Genomic DNA, 19512 nt, shown 5'->3' with positions numbered 1-19512 from the left:
AGTATATGTATAAAGGTAACAGGACAATTATGCCATAAATTACACCATTAATTCAACTAGACTACTCTCAAATTAATACTCATTAGTGATGTTTGTGTATCATTTCAACAGAGGCTAACATGGTGTTTGCTTTGGAATACTGCTGGGCGGGAAAAATCAGGTGTGTGTTTTGTTTTTCCAAGGCTGAAAATGGAAGAAGCTCATATAAAGTGAAGGTCAAATAATGACATCAGCATTATTCAGTCATGTTATATGCCGCTCCTTAACAGTGAAAATATCTCTAATGCCAGGGAGCAGGAAGTCACTCCACCTGAAGCACCAAATTAGGGTAGAGAAGAAAATGGGGCATGATGTTCATCGAAAAATAAATAAAAATAAAAAAAAAATCTTGATTCTCCAAAATGTTCAGTCATTTGAGTTTGTCTGAACAATTTAAGACACATCAATGATCACTTCCAAATTGTTTAGGCAAGAAAGCTCAATTTGGGAGGAGTGGGGAAGTGGCTGCTTCTATATTGCCAACATGGTTTATTATTTTCAAATTTCATCACCCCGATAAATGCAATAAAAAGAAAAAAAGTGTAAGTGTCCTATCCCTTCTAGTGGAAAAATGACCTAAAAGGCTCCCCTAGTACAGAAATCAGAGTCTTCTATAGAAACACGCATTCCCAGACGGCTCAGGGAATCAGCATTTCTGGTAAGTGACTCTAGTGATCAGTTTGGGGCAACACTTCCCAGCAGTGGTTCTCGGCCCTGAGCTTGCACCAGAATCTTCTGGAGGGCATAGGAGGCAACAGCAGCAACAGCAATGACAGATGCCCAGGCCCCATCCCAGACAAAGCAAATCGGCACTTCTGGACCTGGCCTGGCCCGGCCCCTGAGTTGTTTCACAGCTCCCCGGATGATGCCGACCTGTAGCCAGGGCTGAGACATGCCGTTCCCCAGCCTTGCTATTCAGTGCCACGGGCAGACAAGCAGCTTGGGAGCCCTGGGAGCTGGTTGGAAACTCAGGCCCTGCCCCTCGGGGGCAGCCGACGGCTGACCGACTCTTCTGGGACTTCTGTGCACACTGAAGGGCGGCAAAGCTGTCCTGGTGCCTCAACACAACACCTGTCCCTTCCCCCTCCCTCTTCCCACTGCACCACCCGCCACTGAAGTAGCCGAACATATTTTCAGAAGTCGTTTTCTTGTACACTGTTGGCCATGGAAAGCTTCCAGAAGAGGAACAGGATGAAGCCAACCTATCTGCTCCAAAACCATTTATTAAAGTATGTGAAGTGATGTACACTGCTTTGACCCAATCAAAGGCCCCAGCAAATTTTAATTGGCGGTTTGTGTTTTATGCCCCATAACCAAAGACATTAAGGATCATGAGCACTCGCACCCGTGAATTCATTTAGACAGTTTTCTTTAATTAACGATGAAGACACTACAGTTCTAAGTACCAGACAGAATCAGGGGAGAAGAAAAACTGAAAATAAGCATAACACTATAAAGAAAGCTTGGGAAAGTGAACCACTTCTAAATAAAAATATATACCCGGCCTGGTACCCATTACATATATACATAGTACATGGTATACACATATATACAATCAATGTTTTGGTAGCAATACAGACCATGCATTGGTCCTTTTGTACACAGATGAAGTAGCACCTTGGGCAGCATCACCATCCTAGATGATAAACCGAACGGCACATACATTAAATGAAAAAATATATATGTATTTCATTGGGCCCACCCTGCAGCCAAGAGGTGTAAAGAGCTTTGTGAGAAAAATTGTTCCAGGAGCTACATTTTTAATCCAACAGAAGAGTTTAAAAAAAAAAAAAAAGAAGACCGCACTAAAGATGTCTCTACCGATACAGACAAGTCTCCCTGTTCACCGAACGTACCCTATCAGGGGGCACACTGGTTAACGGTGGAGCGGCGGACCAGTGAAGCAGAGAGAGACTGAAATCAGGGTGGATGGCAGAAGTGTGAAACACCAGATCACTTGATATAAACACCCCAAAGCCACTCATCCACAACCGAGGGGAGGGGGACAACTCTCCAGCTCAGTCACACGTTTTCTAATCTTCTAAGCTGATAATGAGCTCCTGATGACTGAAATGCCTTAAGAGTTGGGTACAACACCTTCAGTACCCTTCTACCTCCTCCTGGCACTCGCTTGGGGTTCTAGTAACAAGGAGTGAGGGACACCCAGGACATGCCATCTGAGCCGCACGTTCTCTGCCTACACTCGGGAGACCGATTGTGGAGCTAATGGGAGGACCTCCCAGGTTTTCTCTGCCTTGGCCTGGGAAATGGCCACAGGCACCTGTGTTCAACCCTTGATGTTCTACCGACCCTGAGAAGGTCGTTTGTGCTCTCCCCAACTAAGCTCACAGATGCGAGGTCTTTGCCTTAGCTCCAGCCAGGTCACATTTCTCCATATCCCTCTGCCACTTCTCAGCAGCCTGTACGCATGCACGCACGCAGCCTCGCCACCGACTAACATTCCTGTCATCCTAGGAACCCTTAGCTCCCCCATCAAGTCATTGCAAAGAAGCGATTTCATTTTTGGCTTCCCTCCATTCTCCTGCACATGCCATCCAAAGGGTGCTGGCTCTCCCCATCAAGGTCTTCATTCCCACGGTGCCTGGGGCTCCAACGCCGCCTGGTGTGTTGGACTGACCCGCAGAGCTCTGCCAAAGCAGTCGGAGCGCGTCACATGTCTCCCATTGTTCACGGCCCCATTTGTGTCCGTGAACCGTGAGCTCCCTTGCCCCGTCTTTGAACAACCTCTGGTAAATAGAAGTAAAACTTTCAACCGCATGGCATGTTGACTCTGGGAACAAAACAGGGCTTCAGAATTGCCTGATTCGGTTTCTTCCAGTATAGTAAGGTCATTTTGTAACACCCTGTCTCAAATGTAAAAGACAGCTAGCTGGGAGACAATTGCCAGGGAAGGAAAGGTCAAAGATCTCCACCTCTGGCTAGATGACTTTTTGTAAATCCATTTTTGCAGGTAACCTAGGTTAGGCAAGAGAGTCCCTGACCTTTGAAAGGTACCAAGAAACAGCCACCAGTGGAACATCAGTACTGATCTGTCACTATTGACTCAGGCAGTTGATCATTAACGGATTCTCCTCGCTTGCAGCTGCCTCTAGGACCTGTTCTTTAAAACCATAACAAAGATACCATCAAAGTCATGAAATATAGTTGTTCTTTCCACTAAAGAAAAATTTTAACTCTGCCTAATTCTCTAAAAAAGAATGCTGTGAAAGGCTGGTCTCCTGAAGAAAAAGCCACTAACTTACAGGCTGACCAGGGGCCCCCTGAATCCCCACTAACAGGAGCCCCTGGCGGGCCTACGAACACTGAAATGGATGAAAGTCAAGTCTCCGCAACAGGAACCGAACACAAGGACTTCGCAGCTGATGCTGCTCAGGATCAGCCCCTCATGGAGCCAGAGCATGAGTTCTTTGCCCTAAACACCAGCAACCTCCAGTTTTAAATCAGGAAAGCTTGAGACCACCATCCAACCCAGCTCGAGGACCACTAGAAGCAGCTTACGTAAGAATTTCTACCCTTATGCTATGTAGCTGAACAAAACATCAGAGAAATAAAAACCAAGAGATGGATTTTTCCAGTCTGTTCATTCCTGTTCTCATCCAATACACGCTGATCATTCCATGCACAGAGGTATCTTGGTAAGAATCATTCAAAGTTTAGATTCCTTGAGTAACAACAACCAGCTTTACAGGACACTCACTGGGGCTGAGTTTGTTCACTGATTTGTTTAGCTACGTTAAGTCCTCGATGACAGAGTGCAGGACAGCTTGCTCTTCTGTACTACTAGCCAGAGTATGAGTCAGAATACTTGAAAAATGGAACTTTGTTTGATCAACAAAAAGTGTTTTTCATAAAAGATTTTTAAAAAATTCCTTCCGATCTGATTTTTTAAAATTGGTAGTCTTCTCTTCTAACAGGAAATGATGTAATCCAGCAAGTTCCTTGAAAACAATGGATTCTTATGACTACGGACCTATTTATCTTAGAAACTGATGAGCATGCAGATGATTAGAATCTGCAACAATGAACATTACACAACAGCCTGTGAAGCACACGCCACCCGGTCGAATCAAGAGTAACACGGCCTCAGCAGTGACAGGGGTGCCATGTGTCCCTACTCCCTTTGAGCAGAAAAGGGCTTCCCCGGCCAGGACACAAGGGGCAGCAGCCACTGCAATGCACCTCCAACCCTGGTCCCTTCCTTCAGCCTCATCTCCTCCCAGGATGCACAACCCTGCAGAGAAATAAAATGTTGCTCCTTCAACAGTAGCCCTGGAAAGTTCTGATATAGAGTCGTCAGACAGCAGAGCGAGCCTGATATTGGCGTTGATTCACTTAACTTATAGGAAGTCTCCTGGTAAAAAGGCTTAAAAAAACTCTGTGGGCAGTATTTTTGAGTACGTTCATTGCCACTTCTTTTTCACAAGGAAAAATTCCAAGATGTGAGTACTTCCCAAAAGAAGAAAGGGATTAACATTTTCACTGCTGGCTAGATATTTCAGTAGCTGGTCATGGAGCCTGGATGGGCTCGCTGTACACTGAGTTTTATTAACTAATCACTAATGGGCTAGCACCCAAAGGGGCCAAATGACATTCAGTTAGGTAATGGAACACGGGAAGTTCTCAGAAAGCATGAGACAAGCTCTTAAAGAAAGTGACATGTAGCCCTGGTCGTGATTTAAAAACAAAAACAAACCAACAAAATCCCCACCACCTTCTGGAATTTTGATTCCTGGTTAGAAGTTAAAGACAAGCACCCATTTGTCTCACCATCTTTCTTGAGACGGTGCAGAGAACAAAATATCCTGGTGCGTGGGCAGAAGGAGATAGGGTCAATGCAGCGGGAGGCTGGCAGAAGTGGGGGAGGGGGAAAGAAAAGATCAACAGTCTCTAGTTTATTATGAATAGAAAGAAATCTCCAGAATTTACAAACACCCACATCGTTCATTCCAAAGACAGCTTTTGATGTGACGCGATCGCCCGTGTGTGTCTTCTTCGCTGTACAGTATGTACAAATGGAAGACTGCGATTTCCTCTTCTTAGAACTTTGCTTCCATTCCGTTGCCAATCATAAGCTGACACTTGAAAATACCTAGTAGACTGACTCTACCCTCCTTCAGTTCCATTAACATGGCCTATCGCCTTACAGGAAAAATACAAAATTAAGATCAATGCTTGTAAGGATCTCAGCTCAACACCAGGGCTATATTATAAGAGACAGTATCAGCAGATATAACTATACAATTGAGAACCGTCTATGGCACTATGACTCTTATATTACTTTTCTGAATTACAATCTTAAAACAAGGGTCGTACGTACCCCGGTCTACTCTTGTTAACCTTGTTTTAAGCATTTGCTCCACTCTTTACAACAGAACATTGCATACCTCAGTTCTACATCCAAAAACAAAAAAAAAAAGGGTAAAAGATGTGCGCTGTAAGAAAAGTTACATTTTAATTAAAAAATTACACATATAAATCAAAACCTATGTTAAATATTTAATACTCTCTCCATCCAACGCAAACCATTTTGTGTGAAATAATTTACAACGAGGCTTCGTTGCGCACAGTTGCAGCAGCAGATGAAATGTATCTCGTAGATGCAAGGAGAGGAAACCCATTCATTCTCTCCTGCTGTGGTGGTGGGCAGGTCAGCTCACGTGGCCGGCTAAGTCCTGACGGTTGAAAATGACGTTTATGCAGACTCATTGTCCTGGTGTCACAGTGCTTTTTTTGCTTGGCACAATTAAGAACATGCAGTTCAGTCAACGGACTCCTGAGGATTTGTAAAGTAAACAAACGGAAATGGGTGCATCGTACCATCTACTGAGGAGGGAGATGTGAGGTCCTGGTTGTGAATCATGAAATAGTTCGAGTCTGGGTACCCATGAGTTAGAGGAGGATTCGCTGAGGTCATTTAGGTCTTCATTCTGGAAAAAAGAAAGAGGGAAGAATTCATCAACACAGCCATCTCAAAATCAACTTGTTAGGGTTTGGCTTTAAAAGGGGGCGCCTATCAGATAAACCGGAGTCACAGGCACAAACAGTACTGTGTGCTAAAATAAAATCAACAGACTGTATTTGACTTCTTTTTTTCCCTTCAAAATGCAAGAGCCCAAAGCAATCACAAACTCAAAATAGTCAATATTAAGTCAGCAAACAAATCGATGTGATTTAGAGGGTTCACAGGCTCCGCAACGCAAAAACACGCGGCGCTTTGATGTCCTCGTGACCCAGACAAAACTGGTCACTGCGGGTGCCGGGTGACACACCATGACAAACCGGGACAAGCGGGTGTACAGTCAGGCTACGCCGAATCCGCTTCTGGTTAAAAGTCACCTGCATATTATAGAGGTTCCGGTGGCAAGGCTTAACATTACAAAACCTAAAACTGGTTTTTAATGTGCCATTGCTTGACATGAAAATTTCAGGTACAAAAGGAAGCCGAAGCAAACCAGACCAAGTTAATCATTAAATTAATTTTTTTTTAAAAAAGGATTCCCATTTAGGTCTACTAGAAATATGTTATTCTGGCAGAAGCCCGTTTCTTTTATGCAATTCAAAAAGGCAGCTCTCAGGGGGCATGACCCCTTCTGGGGAACTCACCTTCTCAACCTCCTGAAGCCTCTTTGGCTCTCAAGTATCAACGTTAGAGTCTTTTTAAAAATCATTTTTAGAGAGAGGGGAAGGGAGGGAGAAAGACAGGTAGAAAAATGTCGATGTGAGAGAGAAACATTGATCAGTTGCCTTTTACACACACCCTGACTGGGGACCGACCCCTAAAGCCAGGCATGTGCCCTGAATGGGAATCAAACCTGCGACCTTTTGCTTTGTGGGAGGACACCCAACCAACTGAGCCACACCAGTCGGGGCAAGAGAGTCCTTCTGAGGTCTATTTTTTCATCATTTAAAAGTTCTCTATAAATATCTGTATCTACAGAGTGTCCCGAGGACAGTAGTTAGTCAATAAACACATGCTGAATTAGTCAAATGGCTGCATTAAATAGGATGGAGAACACAAAGTCAAATTCTGCTGCAGGCCCAGCTTTCTAGAAATTCTAGAGAGGAAGGAGCGCTCCTGCTCATGGATAGAATGCAGAGTGGACAGGGGTGACTTCCATGACAGACACACCGGAAGAAAGCTCTAGAGCAGGGGCGTCAAACCCACTTTCACCGGGGGCCACATCAGCCTCGTGGTTGCCTTCGAAGGGCTAGGTGTAACTTTAGGACTGTACAAATGTAAGGACTCCTTAACTAGGGGCAAGGAGCTCGGCACTGCCGCTGGGTGGAAACAAGGTGCCTGGACGGACAGAACAAGGTGGAGGGCCGCATTCGGCCCGCAGGCCTGTGTCTGCCTCCTGTGATCTAGAGGAGCGGAGGAGGGGAAGGACACTCCCAGCCAGGAACAGAAGGGAAGCTACCTGGCTTGGTCTGGAAGAACACATAGGTTGGGGTGTGGAAACAGGGCTGTGTTTACGCTGCTCCCGTGTTGCACGTCCAGAGTTTAGCACAGGGGCCAGCACGTGGTGGGTACTCGCTAAGTGTGAGCTGAAGGAATGACCGGGACCAAGCACACGCCCACTGAGAGCACCTAATAAAACGAGGCCCTGGGCGGTAAGAGTGCCGCCAGGGGGCGGAGCCAGTGAAGAACGTGGCTTTGTGGGAGCAGGAGGCACCTGAAAAAAGGCAGAGCGAGTTAAGTCTACAAGTGCAGGCTAGGGTAGACGGTGAAGAGCCTGGGCAGGTCAGGACACCTGTACAGGGACAACAAGGGCATGCCTTGTGGGATAATCAAAGTGCTCAGTGATAATCCATGTCAGCTTCAAGGACAGTGATGGACTCCAAAACTCACTCAGGGAAAAGCTTGAACATTATGACGTTTCTCTCTCTCTCTCTCTCTCTTGAAGGAGGGTATGACTAGCATGGTATTTGCTATTTACATAATGCCTCAGGTGAGACAAAATTTACCACATGAGAACTCTAGTATTATGAGGAGATTTCTGATTATTTAAAAATATCCACTCTGTCCCTAAACAACAGGTAAACAAACAGCTTCTTTATTTACTTATAAATAAAGATCTGACATGGAGACAACACACAAAAACACAAGAGCACTCCCGGCATGTCCCTTCCCGGCCAGAGAAATGAGAGTGGCGTTGCATGGTTTCTGCAAGCGAAAGGCTAGCCCGTCCTCTCAACCCCCAACCCCAGAACGGTCTGCAGATCTCTTAGCTGGTTTCAAGTTTCTCCCGAATTCATATTGCAATCTATCGGAACGTTCCTGCCAGGCTGTGCAGATACAGCTTAACCAACACAGATCCCTGGCTCTGGGCCTGAAATGAGATGGGAAGGCCACACTCGATTCAAGGGCAGAGACCAACAAACTGCTGAATGTGAAACGAAGGCCACATGTTACTTTTATATTGGGCTCTCCTCCCAAACGACCGAATGACAAGCCGCATCCAGTTGTGTCATCGCATGTGACAACTGGCAGGGATGCAGGTGGGAGAAGTCTGGGAGTCCGATGGGAAGGGGAAGAGCTACGGCTTCCCCAGGTGTGGAGAGCTGCCACTTGGGGACACTTGCAAGTGACCCCCGAAATTTCCCACAGGCATGTACATTCCAACAGGGGGAATAGAAGGCACACACACACCCTCCCTCCGAAGTCTCAGCATCCTATTTTTCAAGGCCTTTCTCATGAATCCCGATCAACACATGTCTCAGCCACTAGTGGTACCTTACTGGTGCTGTCAACTTAAGAGTCCACACAAAAGTGACAGCACCTGGGCGGTGATCCTGACGAGAAGGGAATGGGAGTGGAGAGCAACAAAAACAGGCAACAGAGGTCCAACAAAAGCTGCAAGGAATACCTGAAGTTCCCATCCAGGCATCTTTGTACAGGGGTGTGCGTGTGCGCGTGCATGCGTATAAACACACATTAAGTATCACTACAGGGTGATGACGCGAATTTCTAACGGCCACCCCTCCGTGAGAACTGTCCTTCCCTCCAGCCACCTCGGGGTGGTACTTATTCCAATCGCACAGCCATCATTCGGGGCATTTCTGGAATGCCTTCTCAGATGCCCACTTCTTTCTTGTGACTGCCTTCTCAGCCTTGGGTACATGCTTTTGAATGGTCACTATAGCAGCCAGTCTTGGCCCTCCGAGGGCCCATTTGATCTTTGGAGACAGCCAAAAAGCTGTGAGAGCCAAATATGGTGAATAAAGGGGCTGATTTAGCTGGGTAATCGTTCCCAGAGAGTTATTATCTGGAGCCAAAGGACTCCAAAACTAAAGTTCCCAAACAGAGCTGTTCACAATTGCTCTGATGAGTTTTACTGGAAAGGGACTCTCATACCATTACGGACAAACCTTAGCATGTGCTTCATGACTTTGATTCATCTGCCAATATCCTCGCTTCTGTACACATGCAATCGAGAAGGGCTGAGCTTGAACAAAGAACTCACTGGAACAGCAGCAGAGATGCAGACCATACATTTTCATAATTTAGGAATTTGTGGGGTTTTTTTTAAAGCAATACTCATACTAGGCTCCTGCAGTCATTTTATTCAACAAACATGTGTTGAGTGACAAGTAAAAATGCAATGATAAAGATTATGCTATGCACTAAAAAGGAAGACAAGGGTTTACAAACCTTCGGTGCCCTTTATATACACAACTCCAACAGACTCCCATCAACCACACCAGGTGACGATCGCTACACTGTTTTACAAATACAAAAATTCATTTGTAACATACATAACTTGGACACAAAAAAAACCCCAAATGTTCCCTCAGAGAAGAGCTGTGCAAATATCAAATGGCGAAGCTCCTGTGATACATTCTCTCTGGTTACATCACTGGGGAATAACTCGGGAACTCAGAAATATGATGCACCTGTCACAAGATTTAGCTGCAGGAAATTACATTTTGACAAAATTTTATCACCACATCAGCATCTACTGTATCCTTCTGCGTGTCTCCTTGTAAGATAAAACCCACCCAATCCCATTGCCAGTAATGAAAAATGTAATTTTTAAAGCATTATCAAATAAGTCAACACTTGAGCAAGGCTCCTTGACACCTATGGCTTATTGCATTATTGCATCCGGCAGGAATTTACATCTTCTGGACGCGACCCACTTAAACCATGCCGGCTAAAGCTGAAAAACAAACAAAGCTTCCGCTGCCTTTCACACTGTCAGCCTCCTGATTAGTCTTCCCCCTGAAAGCAGCTGAAAACAGCACCAGGTCAGGACACACGTACCACAGCAGGGTCGGTGCCCGCCCAGCAATGCGCTCTTAATCACGGCCATTGGTTAAAAGTTTCTCTCTTGTGTTTAAATGCCTTGGAACTTCCTGCCAATTTGTCGAGTCAAGTGCAACATAATTATAAATACTTGGTCAGAGCCTTACCAGCAGTCTGTGCTTTTACTAAGAAACAGCAGTAAAATATTGCTAAGTTGCTTGGCTATTGTTATATACTAACATGTGGCCAGAAAGGAAGTCTTCCTCATCCAACTACGCTGGAAAAAAGAAAAGAAAGACTACAGTAATGACTTTTCTTCAATGGAGAGCATTGTTTGAAACCTCATATTGTTGATTCAACTAGAAAAATTCATATAAATAAATTCTTTCACTTAAAGAAATGTGTCAAAACAGCATATTTTTTCTTTCTCTTAATATAAACAGCTGTGCCTTAAAAAACATTCTTGAGTATCACACAGAAAAATTCTTGCATATACATTACGGAATAATAATACATGTTTAAGCAGGAGAGGAGAATAATATTTTGATCATGTTTAGAGCTTTTCCCATTCTTTAAAAAAAATCTGTGATGAAAAACCATATGAAATGTTAACCAACTTTTTAAGCCTCCTAGGTATTCTATGCCTCTCCCATACTCCCCGTTCATGGTGCAGGGGCAGAAGTATGGTGGATCGAGAGTAGAAAAAGCCTCTGGCTTTCCTTCCCAAAAGCCGAAATCCTTCAAGGAGCGGCACAGGCCACGTATTTGGATGAACCAGAAGGGAAAAAAGGTGGAAAGGACGTGAGAGCGGACGTCGGTGGGCAGTTAGCACTGCCTTTGCCGGATGCTGAGCGTGGCACCTGGGACGTGCCCCTCTCCCGCGGCCCATCTTCCTGGGCCTGCTGATGTCTTATTTCACACAACCGTGTTCAACTGCGTACCACTGCATGACCCCAATTTGTTTCTTCAGCTACCTCACTGCAGTCCATGCAGTTCGTGCACAGTGCCACTAATTCAGAGTTGATCGAGTCTTTTGGGAGGCTTACATAGTAATAAAACACCTTATTAAACACGGCAAAAATACCATTTTTAAGCATACCTGAAATCTCGCAAATGGGCCGAATGTTGGGGTTTTTCTTAAATCATCAGTATCAAATACAGTTATGGTTCTGGTAGTGCGCGGGTGTTCCTCATTTTAACATTCATAGCCACGCGATCTCAGGTGGGTAAAGGAGGCCACTGTCCCACGTGACGGACTGTGAAACCCCTGGTTAAAGGGGTTTCCAGCACCTCGGGAGGAAGCAGCACAACCAGCCCAGCTCTGTCGGACGTGGGAGTCAACCAAGGACAAGGCAAGAAAAGCCACACCCACAGAGCTTCAGGTTGGGCCTGGGAGAATCTGCTGTTCAGGAGGTGCAGCTGGGCCGTGCGGTACTCTGGGAAAGGGCAAACCCAAGTGCGGACAAAGCATCCTGCTCTGAAGCCCGAGGATCACAGCCGCCAAATACATGCATACAGATGCCTCCCAAGTTAGGATTCAACTCAAGAACTAAAGTTCGAGGTAACACCAAGATGTTTGCTACTTGATGTTGAAAGGCGAAAGCCATTTTCGCTGAAGGAAGGAAACCAACATGTTTTAAAACGGGCCAGAAGTGAGCTTGGAAAGACTTGGTTTCACGGTTGTAAATGGCAAAGGGTAACAGACCAGCCAAGCCAGCAGGGCTGCTTAAATAGCACTTTTCCCTGGTGCCAGTCACATGGGAGACTGATGGCGCAAATAACAAGGTTGCTGGCCGGCCCTTCCTGTGCGCAGCATTGCCAAGGAAGAAAAGTCAGGCGGCGCTGCCAACATGTGAGAGGCCGGCTCGCTCCAGTTGCCCCTTTGTCCTAGTGAAAGACCTTCTGGCAGGCGGGTGACTTCAGGAGACCACCAATGAAGACAGGCACACGTATTAGGAAAAGGGAAAGGGGAGGGAGTGACGGAGGAGAGACCATCCACATCAGACCTGCCGGCCCCCGCTGCGGTCCCGCACTGGGGGCAATGCCGTCCGCATGCGCATTTCTCCCTCCCTAGCGGCCACAGCTGGAGGAGGGTCTGGAAACTTTTCAAGAGGTTTAGGGACTTACCGAGAAGACAGATTAAAACAGCACCAACACAGCATATGGTTCTCAGCAACTGAATGTATTCTGTCAATGAGAGACTCAGAAAATCTGAACAAACATCCAGAAATCTTTGAAGCCAAAGGATATTCATTTTAGTGATTTCCTATTCTTTTTCCTAACAGGGAGCATGCTGATAAAACGAAAGACCATGAAAAGGTAAAGCAAATGGGCGTCAATACCTGTAACAGCCCCTCCCAAAGTGTATCAGAAAGTCTCAAGTCATTCTTCTACCAAAATCATAATACGTCCCCGTATATACAAGAATCAATGTAGAGCAAGTGGGAAAAACAAGCCCCCCACATTTTAAGTCAGACCACATGTGCCGTGAGCCAGGAAGCTTTAATTTTCACAGAGCTCAACCCAAATAAACCTGGGACTCAAGACACAGAGGTAATATGATACCATCTTCCCTACCTGAGTAAGCAAGTCATAAAAGTCTGTCCGTCTTCAGTTTTCACGGGAGCTGTTTCTGCGGTGTCCCCCTCAGAGGAACCACACTCCGCTTCTGGAGGTTTATATTGTCATTTCAGATCAGCCTTTTTTTTTTTTTTTGGTGATGTTCAGAAATACAGGGTATAGGTTTTATCAGTCTGGACTTTGACACCAACCAGGAGGGTGAAATGGAAATCACAACTTAAGTGTACAACGTGATGTAAAAGGTGGTAAAAGGTGTTTGCGATACCGGTTCTATAATTAGGCAAAAGGAACCCAAGCAGACCAAGCCCCATTGCCTGTACCTTTTCTGTTCAACACTAAATGAAGTTTGTATTCTCTGCTCTCTCCCTGGAATCGTATCACAAATCGTTGCAAGAAAGCAAGTGCCTGGCTTTAGGTCTGAGCCAGGGTCTCGTTACCCAATTGTTTCTTATCAGCCATCACCGACTTTTCCGAGATAGACCAGGAACCGGAGGAGAGAGAACAGTGTCGGCACTTGGGCCCTGCGTCTGCGGCGGGCTGAGGTAAGGGTCATTAACACCACTGACATCACTTTTGGCAGCTGGAGAAAAGGGAAAACCTATGTTTAATCTATTTCCTACTCACCACAAGTTTTAGCTGGAGTCCCCGATAATACGGGTTGTGGTTGACTTTATGGAAGAATTGCGTAATGCAAGAAGAATGTACTGAACTGAACAAGCGTCTTTACAAGGAGCCACGAGGTACCTCGGCTGTGTGGCCCTGACCGCCTTCCTGTAGGTTTTCTGGTCGTTAAACTGGTCCAACAGAGGACAGAACCAGTCCCAACTGTCTCTAGGAAGCCCCAGCTCGGCAGAAGACTTTCCCTACTGTGCACACCTAGTGAACTTCCCCTGAAAACCATGATCACAGATCACAAACAAAAAGGTGTTAGCCTGGATCTGCCTTTTTGCTCAGAGAATAAAGACCAAGAGGAAAACGTGGAGAAGAATTTAATCCAGGATTCTTTGAAGTTAAGGGAGCTATTCTTTCTTTTTTTTTTTTAATGGTCTAAATAATAAAAGAACACTCCCCGAAACCAACTGAAGCTGGTCATAAATGTATAAGTATAGGGCGGCATATTTCAAATGCATTCAACCCACAGTTCTCTTTTGTTCTACCTTAAGAATTCTGTTGAAGAAATGCAAGTCATAAAGACTTCTGGGCCCTGAGAGCACTTCTTAAACAAAAGTCCAGTGTTCAGGGGGATGGGAATCTGTACCATCCATCCTAGATTACAGAAGGCCACAGGTGAGACCTTAAAGGCAGGCTATAATGCTGCTTGCAATAAAGTCATGAAAGAAATGTGTGCTTCCCTTATGTTGCCACTCCCTGAGTGATATGTGAGTAACCCGTATGCAATTCTGAATTTGAAAAATGTAATGCACAAAGACAGGTTATTTCAAGAATGAAGACAAAGCTACTACATGGCTATTACGGTTTTTAAAGAATGACCAATTTTGACTCAAAACTTATTTCCAAGTGAAAATTTAAAAGGAGGCTAAGAACTTCGGTGACCTCTTCTTTCCTCATTCTTTTCTCTGGGATTTTGGGCAAGTGACTAACACCCCTAAATCGCCATGTTTTCATCTGTAACATGGGGTAAACATGGTTGCTGCTGGTAATACCTGAAAAGTTCTTATCATTGTTTTGTAACTCCTCTTCCTGAGAAGGACAAGTCCTCAGATCTCATAACTTCTCTGGCTACCTGAGCACCTACCTACCAAGTCTAAAATGCCCTGGTAGAACCAGGAAGCAAGAATAACGCCACAGACCAGGTCCAGCAAAGGAGTAAAGCTGAAGACCAAACCGGAATGTGTCTGGGCAAGTGAGACAAAGTTGTTTCAGAGAGAAGGTAGGTACGAAGAAAAGGCCAGAACAAAAAGTTGTGCTGGTAAAGCTAAAAATAGAACCCTGTGACACGATTTTAGAAAAAGACCTACCCACCTGCAAAGAGACCAGCACGGATTAAGTATTAGGATGGATAGCATTAGCGTATCTTTGAGCAGCTCTTAAGATGTTGTCACCTACAGAGTCACCGTGGACAGACCATGTTGATGGCTTTCCCAGAAGAAATCAGACACTCGATGCCCGGCTACCCACCCTTTCTAGGCAGCTAACAAAAGACTTACGACGTTGCATGAAAGAATTTACAAAGAATTCTCATGGTGAGGCTTTAATGGATGTTTGATGTGATTCCTGGGCCCCGTTTCCAGTTCTAAAGCATGTTTCTAATCGATGGGGGAGGAACTGGGTGGCTTTTGTTTTCGAATTCTTTTCCCAGTCTCTCATCCGAAGAAACCGAGCAGGAGTGTGACACAGCCAGTGAATGCCGCCTGAGTAACTTGACGACAAACCGAAATTGCCGCCAGATGCTCACGTTTAATCGTTGGCAGCTGGACGAGGAGGGAAGCGATGGCGAAGATAATCTGAAATAATTGACAATGTGTACATTGCCTGCGTCTCTAAGGTCTTTGAAGCAGACAATGGGGCAGATTTCTAACTCACTGCAAACCCTTCTTTACTGTCTCAAATAAGAAGTCAGAATTCTGCCAGTTGTCTAACGGGGGGTTAACCTTTCACCCACTAACCCCCACGGTCCTGGTCCTTCTCTTTCATCTCTCAGGTCTCACTTTCCCTTTGCTCTTCTTCCTTTCTCTGGTCTCCATTACCTGATATCTCAGCCCTTTCCTTTTGAATTTGGGAAGTGACATTTTCTGGAAAGTTCCCTAATTGACTGATTGAAGTGTGCTGAATTGGAACGCATCATGTTACTGGGGTGCAGAGCTGGTCGCCTGGCTCAACTAGAAGTAGCCTGAGGACAGTTGTGCCAAATGCTTAATCAAGAGGTGGTGACAACTCTTGACTGGGCGATCCTTCCTGGAAATATTCATCAGTCACCCCGAGGGGCCTGTGAAGGTGACCCTCGGGCCCACTGCAGTGCCAAGCAGGAGCCACCTGGACCTCAGCTGAAACGTGCTCGCTCAGCCTCCGAGCATTTCACTAAATCTCTAGAGCAGTAGTTCTCAGTTTGCCTGGGAAGCAACAATGTCTCCCGTCAAGGCAATGCCTGGAATCATTTCTGGGTTTCACAGCTGGGGCTGGCTGGGGGGAGGTGAGAGAGATGCTATTGGCACCCGCAGGTAGCGGCCAGGGACACGACTGCATCCTACAGTGCACACAAAGGCCACCTGCAAAAGGAACCATCTGGCCCAGGTGTCAATGCTGCCGAGGCTGAAAAACCATATCCACAGCTACTGCCTTTAGCTGAGGAAATATAAGAAGCCACCAAACGCGCTTGTCCACTGTGTCTAGGGTCCACGCCAGTTCCAGGGGTGTGGTGTGAAGGAAGAGAAACTCCTGTTCTGAGATCTTCCTGGATTTCTGACCGACCGTCACCCATGGCTTCAGGCTCCCAATGGGTGCCGCCCCTGGCTCACAGCCTTTCCCAATTTACCACTCATGGAAACTTCCCTCTGCTAGTTAATGTGGGAAACTGGTCCTGGCCCATGTTTCCCTACATCTCTCCTCCAAAGGAAAGCAGGAGCCTCCAGGATGCAATGCAAAAGGGATGACTAGAGAGGGGAGGGTACTGGGCACCCGCTGGAGGAAGAGCGGCAGCACGGTGCGACGCTGCTCTACCAGCTGGGACCAGCCCCATGGAGAAAGACATTTTATCACTCCCAGGTGTGTGTCTTTGCCCACCCTGGCCAGGAATTTCTCTACAGTCTTGGACGAGTCATTCGATCTCATCTGCCTCTGCAATTGAATAAAATGGAGAAAATAGCAGCTAGTCTTTGAGATCATTTGCAAAACACTCAGTGAGATAAGAGAAGGACATTGTGAATAAGAGACATTTGACTTATGTTACTTAGTGACTATTGGTCACGCTCGGTGCCCTCAAATCTCTTGGAGAAAAAAAATGAAGGCGTAGTTCCCCTCTACTGCAGTAGTCAAATTTTAAAAATTAGTCCACTAATGCTGCTCTCTAAGGGATTACTCCTAAGTCAGAATACTGTTTCCTAGGGGAGGTTTCTTTCTTCTTTTTGATTTTACTTTATGAAATAAAGAGCCACCTTGGAAGATAATTTTTTGCAGAAAAATGGTCAAAGGCCAAGATGGAAATCCCAGTTGCTGTTTCTAAGTGTAAGGTGTCTTCCCAGGAAGATACTTGTTAGTCTCTTCTCCCTAAACTTAAACTTGAATTCAAATAGCAGGGTTGGAAGGGAAGGGGAAGGGTACATATTACCATCTCAATAAGAGCACACAGGGTTCTAAATTCTAAACGTCAGACAATAAACAGAAAATCGATTGATTTCCAGATGGTTCAATTCAGAGTTTTTCAAATCGAACCATAAGGCAGTGGCAACAAGAACGGATCCTCTTTAAATATAGCCACAGAAGCTGTTGTGGCACCAAACTACACAAAGAAAACAACAGTTTCTATTCATTCTAGACCACAGCCCGCGATGCTGACCAAATGCCTTCAAAATAAACCCTAACCACACAATTTCACCATTACTATCAAACAGTGACAGGCTATAATTAACACTTAATTAACAGCCCTATGATGAACTTTGCTTAATTATGCCCCCAAATTGCCTTAAATTTTTCCCGTAAAACCATGTCACAAATGGGCAATGGCCTATGTGGCTGTTCATTTGGTTTCTCCACTCTTTCCTGCCAAAACACTATAAGGAAGAGCGTGACTACAGAAATGTCCGTGTCAAGCCGAGTTCAGAGACGCTCCTCTGTCTTCCTGTCCCCTGCTCTGAGCTCTCCTCACTCCCAAACCATCAACAGTACTCACGGGGCCACCAACACAGCCACTGAGTCTCCACACATCATTTAACTTCCAGTAGAAACAAAGGCCTTCCCAAAGTCTTGCAAATAGTCTTGCAAATAGACCTGCAAGGACTGAGAGCAACCAGATCCTTGCTCACTTCTCTCATTCTAATGCAGAGCAACAGAAAGTCAACAGGGAGGTGCCTTGAGAACCGTTTGACAGAAGTAAATAAGAAAAGACCCTTCACCATGGTGGCCTGTCCCCCATGGGCTATTTAGTGGTTTACTGGCATTTCTTCCAGGGATAGATCCAAGAACTCAACCAAAATTCAACACAGCAAGTTTTTTCCACCTGAGAGTTCTGTAAAAGTGGTAAGTAGGATGGTGCAATAACTAATGAAAACACGCGTCTGGATGACAATTATTCCCATTTTTGTTTTAGATGCTCCATTTCAATTTCTATAGGTGACTTCCACTATAGGACCAAGTCACATGGGAAGGGTTCATGGGTTCATATGAACAGAGCAACTAAAGCAGTTCCAGGCCTGGTGTTATGATAACTTCCTTGACCGTGTGATTATTGTTTAGAGTTAGAAGCATCATTAAATGAGTTGCCCAAGCTCATAAAACTGGTTGGTAGTAGCATGGGGTGAGATTGGGGGTCCCCTCACCTCAGAGTAATATTCTTTCTAACCACGAGTCTTTAAAATCTTATAATAGTCCCAACTATTTAGAAAAGCAAAATGACCCTGGTAGAAGAAAAAGATAGGTTGATATTCAGCATAAATGCAAAGCAAGATTTCTAGCAGCCAATTGATTACTACAAAATGGGGACTTTTATAGGTGATGGGAATAAACAGAGAGCAGAAAAAGACCCCATCAAGTCTCTGCTGACTACAGATTTTTTGTAAATAAAGAATATACATCTGTTTAAAGTTGACTCTTGAACAACCCAGGAGTTAGAGAACACCCCATGCAGTCGAAAATCCATGTACAACATTTGATTCCCCCCAAACTTAACTAACAATAGCCTATTGCTGACTGGAAGGCTTACCGATAACAAACAATTGATTAACACATATTCTGTATGTTATATGTATTGTACACTGCATCACTACAATAAGCTCAAGAAAAGAAAACATTATTTAGAAAATCATAAGAGAAATATACATTGATGGTATTTCTTGAAAAATATCCATGTATAAGTGGATCTGCTCAGTTCAAACCCATGTTGTTCCAGGGTCAACAACATTTTGAAATATTTTAACATCATGGGTATTAAATTTAAGACAGAGAAATATTTCCACTATACTTGGTAATATCCAAGCCATAATTATAGTAATATGTCCAGTTTTGGTCTTCACTGGGAGGATGCACTAGAGACAAGTAGAGAGAAAATAACGACCAGATTATAAAGGGGTAAAAGAAAGCGGTACTTCTCGAACTTAAATGTGCTTCGGGTCTCCCAGAGGTTTTACTACCCATTTGGGGTGGGGCTCCCAGGTGACCCCTGTGCTGCTGGTCAGAAGTAGCAAAGCAGTACAGAACCTAGAAGGAAAAGTGCCACTTAATTTATTAAAAAATAATAATAAGAGGGTATGACTGGGGACTTGCAAGGAGAGTGACACTGTAAGTCATCTGTTCTCCATCTCCACAGGGTACACGTGCTTACACTGTAGAAACAGCTTTGAATTGACACACAAAGACAAATTTCCAGGCAGAACAGTTTCTAGAGGGGTTAATGGGAGAAAAATGAGAAACCTCTGCCCAGGGTAACACAGAGAAAGATCTGGAAGATTGCAGTG

General features: G+C 45.1%; 1 protein-coding gene across 1 annotated transcript in view; it reads right to left on the bottom strand.

The window, feature by feature from the left end:
* Window positions 1-1391: 1391 nt before the first annotated feature.
* IRS1 (insulin receptor substrate 1) overlaps window positions 1392-19512 on the bottom strand; it is a 57737-nt gene continuing 39616 nt past the window's right edge. Inside the window, exon 2 of the mRNA XM_037139232.2 lies at window positions 1392-5987. The gene's annotated coding sequence lies outside the window, so the exon portion shown is untranslated. The remainder of the gene's footprint in view (window positions 5988-19512) is intronic.

The sequence above is a fragment of the Artibeus jamaicensis genome, unplaced genomic scaffold (assembly GCF_021234435.1).
Source record: "Artibeus jamaicensis isolate MK-2021 breed Jamaican fruit bat unplaced genomic scaffold, CSHL_Jam_final contig_1015, whole genome shotgun sequence".
Taxonomy (NCBI): Eukaryota; Metazoa; Chordata; class Mammalia; order Chiroptera; family Phyllostomidae; genus Artibeus; species Artibeus jamaicensis.
This window is presented reverse-complemented; position numbering and strand designations above follow the sequence as displayed.